The 6,000-nt window shown below is 41.1% G+C and overlaps 1 protein-coding gene across 2 annotated transcripts in view; it reads left to right on the top strand.

The window, feature by feature from the left end:
• Nucleotides 1-1,557: 1,557 nt before the first annotated feature.
• The window catches only part of TSPAN18 (tetraspanin 18), a 74,709-nt gene continuing 70,266 nt past the window's right edge, over nt 1,558-6,000 (top strand). The window contains exon 1 of one of the 2 annotated variants that reach the window (XM_033149426.1): nt 1,558-1,641. The gene's annotated coding sequence lies outside the window, so the exon portion shown is untranslated. The remainder of the gene's footprint in view (nt 1,642-6,000) is intronic. The other variant, XM_033149435.1, reaches the window with a different exon arrangement.

Here is a 6,000-nt window from a genome sequence, read left to right as displayed (position 1 = left end):
CCATTGGCCTCAGCAGCTTGGGCGATGTGACAATTACCCTCTCCAGATTATTTTCCAGGGAGCTTCCATGTGACAGCATTTATAGACACAATTGCTGTGCTAAGAGTTTGGTTGTCATCCTGATTGGAATATTGTAGGAAAAAAACCAATATATTCTGCAATAGTATCTAGGAGAGTATGGGACCACAGTTATTGTTAATGAATGAGGAGGTGCAAATGGACACTGGCTGCTTTTGTTTTGTGTCACCTCCAGGAACCATCTGTAGCTTATAGCTGGAGTTCAGATGCATGACAAGTTGCGGAAAAATTCTGAATCACACTAGGTGTCACAGGCCTAAGAGTGCTGTAGGCTTGGTTTCTACTTCTTCAACCCATGACACCTGTTGTTGTTGTTGTTGTTGTTTTAAAATAATAATAATACAGCATGTTCAGTAATTATTTATACAAACACTTAGTTTTTTGCCCTGTGGGGGGTTAGGGTAGCATCACAAACACACCCATGTGAATATAGATGTGAATGACTGACTGGGGGAGCTTCCTTGATTCTAATCAAGTAGAGGTAAGAGGAGCAAGGAAAGGTCTGGGTAGACCAGACTCCCAGTCCTGATTTTTTTCCTTGAGAGAATCCAAGATAGGAATAACGCCAACACTCTTGGAAATGGGTGGAACAAAACTCATGAAAATAGAGAAGTGAGCAATGATTTATTGGCCATTATTAAAGGCTGTGAAAACTCACTTTTACAACTTCTGACTACTATACTAGTCAGAATATAATAGATGGTACATAACATAAACTTTCTCCTCTGAGTGCTTGCCTTTGCTATTCAGAAAGTTCCATTAGTGACCCTAATTACAGTGGTGCATCGGTTAAAAGAGTGACAGACTATGGGCAGTTTTATATAAAAAAGCATTGTTCCTTCTTAATGGAAAGGAAAAATGTCCACTGTCACTGAATTCACTTTCCCTCCCTCCACCCCACCACCAAATGAATATTTATGGGGGAGAGTATTTCACATCTTTCCCTTGCTACCAATGCTGAGAGTGAGTGAACAAACCATCCTTTTAGGCAGGACTTTTTTCTGGGAGAACTCTTAGGAACTCAGTTCCGGCACCTCTTTTTCTAGAAAAATAGCACTGCTTTCAGCCCCTCCCAAGGACAGTTTTCTTGTTGATAGTTGTTTCTGGGAGATGTGCAGGCAAAAATAGTTAAAAGGGTCTACTCAGTTCACAGTGGTGGACCCTCCTGGGTCCCTGGCATTGGCTTCATCGAATTGCATGCTAGTGTTGTATCTTATTACTTTATTCAGACAGTCTCCAAACTATGATTTGGAGGATTAAGAACTATTCACTTCCTTTCTTTGTCGCTTCCCTCTCCCTTTATATGTTGTGCTTAATGTTACTTCCTGGTCTAATCAAACCATAGTTTAACATTGCCAGCAAACTGCACTTTGAGTAAACTCTGCAAACTAGAAGAGGAAGATGTTGAACTGGGAAGACCTAATATTCTTCTGGCTTTTGGACATTCTAATGTGTTCTTTTACTACTTACTCCCCACAGGTCAGTGAATGCACATGTTGCTATAGGTTGCTGGTGTCGCATCCTCCTGTTCAAGCCTGATAGCCCCCACTAAACAAAACTAAGGTAAGGAATGGCAAGTGAGTGTGTGCCTATTATTGTTGTTGTTGTTTAATTAGACCCTGCATTTTGCTCTGAAGTGACTCAGTGCACCTCTAAGTCAGGTATAGGGTGAGTGGTACTTCCTATTGCGCTACACTGTCTTGTTGTATTTGTCCTCTGCCTTTCCCTAGAAAAGCTTTGCCTCTTATATGTTCACAGGACTTTACATTGTTCTAACAGTTGTTTGAAAAGATGAAAGCCATTCAAGCCAAACTACTAGCACCTAATGGTATCCTATGCCATGCATTGCAGATGAAACAATGGGGATTTCTGGCTCTTTTACTTTGAAAGGATATCCCACATTCTAATAAGATAAACCTGAAAGATTTTTCAAAGCCTGCATTTCTGCAATTGCAACTAATACAAGATGAGAGAAGGATTCCAGTTCTTGCTGTGTTGTACTGCACCTTCACATCCACATTGTAAACCACCCTGTGAACTTCGAATGACCCCCAAATCCTTGGTACATAGATCAGATAATGTAGGGTTGCTGCTGGATTGTGGTTTGTGACTATCCTAAAAGATGCTCCAATGGAGTTGAAGATGCTGTGGAAAATTCCAGGGAAATTAGTAAAGCTTCATTTATCTATACTGCTTTTTCTCATTTGTACTGTTTCTCTCCCTCTCTCTGCTTTTCTTCCTCCTATGGTAATGATACATTTACATGAGAAGTCTTCATTCACATGCACTAGGTGGCTGCATTATTTGTTCCCTGTTTTTCCCTGGAGTTTTCTGCTGGGCACTCTCTCTGTACAGGTGGGTAGCCGTGTTGGTCTGCCATAGTCAAAACAAAATCGAAAATTCTTTCTAGTAGCACCTTAGAGACCAACTGAGTTTGTTCCTGGTATGAGCTTTCGTGTGCATGCACACTTCTTCAGATACCATCTGATACTATCTGAAGAAGTGTGCATGCACACGAAAGCTCATACCAGGAACAAACTCAGTTGGTCTCTAAGGTGCTACTAGAAAGAACTCTCTCTGTAGATAAACATAGCATTTGCTCCCAGTGTGGAAACATTAACACTTAGGTTTTCATCTGAAAGAGAGAGATGCTGCAATCTGATGTTTACATGAAGCTACAGATACTTATGCATAGAATTTTTAATAGACGGTTCCGTGTTAAAACTGTAGTCCTTTTAATATGCAAGCCCAACTTACAATGCCTGAAGGAACAGCCATATCACTAGACATTAAACAGAGTATTTTCTGGTGCTTTCTCACTGGAGACGCTGGAGCAGTTTTATCTTTAGCAGAGAGTAAAATCTCAGTCACTTTCATTTTTATCTGTGATAGCTGGCTTTTTAAAAGCTGGTGTTTTCACATCTTTTTCTACGTTGTTAAAAAAATATTTGTGCCTGTTCATATGCTGGTTTCAGGTGAATGCTAAAGGAACTTGGCAAGAGAAGCATTTAGCCACAGAAAAATGAGGCAACTTTAGAAGTTTAGAAAGGTCCATTATGTCCTACTGATTTGTTCAGTAAAGAGCCCAGGAGCTTGTCTGGAAATGTCACTGATAACCCTGGAAAATATGAGAGAGTTGGGCACATACTAAAATAACTTTGGGTGGATCAAGTCCTCTGATCCTGATTGCTGTTTGGTCCTGGCTCCTGACCCTCTCTAAACCACAGTTAGAAGCAGGCCCAAACAGAGTGGGGGGTGGGGTCATAGGGGCCACTTGGCCCGGGCCTCTGATTCCAAAGGGGGCCTCGGTCAGCATATTCACAATCACTCACCATTATTCAAATGTAAACACTTAAAATAATCATTTTCCCTGTGTATTTTTAAAAAGCACTATTGTATATCTGTATTGACAAACCTAGATAGCATCTTAAAAAGCAAAGACATCACCTTGCCCACAAAGGTCCGTATAGTTAAAGCTATGGTTTTCCCAGTAGTAATGTACGGAAGTGAGAACTGGACCATAAAGAAGGCTGAATTGATGCTTTTGAATTATGGTGCTGGAGGAGACTCTTGAGAGTCCCATGAACTGCAAGAAGATCAAACCTATCCATTCTTAAAGAAATCAGCCCTGAGTGCTCACTAGAAGGACAGATCCTAAAGTGGAGGCTCCAGTACTTTGGCCACCTCATGAGAAGAGAAGACTCCCTGGAAAAGACCCTGATGTTGGGAAAGATTGAGGGCACAAGGAGAAGGGGTCGACAGAGGATGAGATGGCTGGACAGTGTTCTCGAAGCTACTAACATGAGTTCGGCCAAACTGTGAGAGGCAGTGAAGGATAGGCGTGCCTGGCGTGCTCTGGTCCATGGGGTCACGAAGAGTCGGACACGACTGAACAACAACAACAACATTTTCCATTTAGTCTTTATATGCAGATACGGTTCAAGCCTTGAAATAATTTTTTTTTAAGGCCACATTATCTACCTGGCCCAGGCCTCTGCCTGGCTCTGCAAGGGCCTGGTTAGAAGCTGACATAATGTTTCCTTTTATGTAACTACATATGACACAAAATATTCCACTGAAGGACAGCTGACAGCATAATACATATTGGAACCTTGGCTCGTTCCCTTGCGGTGAAATATATGGCATACATTTTATAGTTACATCTGCATCACAGTGGTTGTGAATTTCATCTTGACATATCTTACCATGGAAGAGAAGGCAGCAAACAACATATTCCTTGAAGAGGCAGTTATATACTTATTCACGTAGCATACGTAGGGGTTGGCCAGATAGTGAACACCATTTGTGTGTCTGATTTAAAAAAAAAGTCTGTAGAACCTCAACAGATTCTTCTCATTCTACTTTGAGTCGCCATCCTGTGCAGTGGCCACTTTCAAGCAGGTATGCATAGGGTTTATATAAAAACTGGAAACTTCTTATGGGCTTCTGTAGGAAGGCAAACTGCTTACACAGGTTTATGAATTTTATATGACCTCAGTAGATAAATGTGCAAAGTGAGTAACAGTAGATTAAACATACATTTGTTGAGTTAAAATTAGCAACTTTTAATAAGTGAAAATAAGACCCTCCTGGGACTATAGAAAAGATTAACCAAGCCATATCAGTGAATGCCTGCTTGAGTAAGCTCTAAGTAATAGAAAGCATTATGGCTCGGGTTCTCTATTAAGAGCAAGTACAAGGCTCGCACAGTCAACTTTCTGACATTGTGCTTTTATCTTGTACGGATCGATCTTTAAATTCCTGCTTGTGTTAAGATGATCAGCAAATAGCAGGATGGATGAACCAAGTAACCTGGTGTGTCATTTCTTCTTCTTTTTACCCGTCTCCCATTCTGACATACTGAAGCAACCAACATTTTCTGCAGTAGTGGATGCTGCCAGTTTGGAATGAATTGAAAGTTGCACACTGAAAGCTGCTGAGTCTGAAATTGGAATCATGAGAATATTTGATTCCACACTCCCATTTCCACTAGGGACTGCAAATTAAGATAGGATGGGTGTTTCATAATAACAAAATGTGTATTGAACCCTGTTCCCAGCACTGGTGATGCTGGAATATTCACTGGCATGTCAAACAGAATGCTTTGTCTGCTACAGGATACATGGCATGGTGGAATAGGTGGGTATAAGCTAGGTTATTGCATGGATCCATCTTTTTTCACAAACGTGCCTGCCTCTTGTTCAGTTCTGGTGGTGAAAAGTCCAGCATATGAATCAAAGATGTCCAAATATGTGTTGGCTTTGAAGCATTCTATATATTTGTAAAATAGACAAATGCATTACTGTTCCTCAGAATGTGGTTCTGCCAAGCCTCCACACCCTGCTACCAGAAGATGGATAGTGTTAAACTAAATAGATGTAACTAAATATCTTGCAAACACAGGAAGCCAGCCATTTTTTAAAAAAGTACTGAAAATTGTCCTCTCCACCCCCCACCTTTCCTTATCTTAATCTACGATTTGAGATAGAAGCTCTTAAATGGTGCAGCTTGGTATCTGATGCCAATGCCAGCTGCCTAATTGCTTCAACATTCTGTACCATCTTACTTGGATATGAGGGGGTCTTGCTCCACCAGTATGAATCGGCCCATCCTGCGTCTTTCTGCCACTTCCCTTCCCTTTGAAGCCAGGCTGCTGAAGTGTTTGAACACAGCGTTGAAATCATTAAAGTCAGTGACATTTTAACCACAGTTGCTTGTCTAGCCTGAAATAAGCAATTTGAAAGGTGGAGAAGGACTTAGGGTGTCGGAAAAGGAGATAGATAAATCAATGGAGGCCAAGGACTTTTAGATTCAAAGTGGTGGTCATGGAGAGGGCTGTTGAGGCAGTAGCTGGTGGGGGGGAAATATCCCTTTCATTGGTGTGTGTGTTTTGTTTTTGTTTTAAACCCAGCATGCAGATAT

The sequence above is a fragment of the Lacerta agilis genome, chromosome 1 (genome assembly GCF_009819535.1).
Source record: "Lacerta agilis isolate rLacAgi1 chromosome 1, rLacAgi1.pri, whole genome shotgun sequence".
Classification (NCBI taxonomy): domain Eukaryota; kingdom Metazoa; phylum Chordata; class Lepidosauria; order Squamata; family Lacertidae; genus Lacerta; species Lacerta agilis.
Note: the sequence above shows the minus strand (reverse complement) of the source record. Positions and strands in the feature narration are given on the sequence as shown.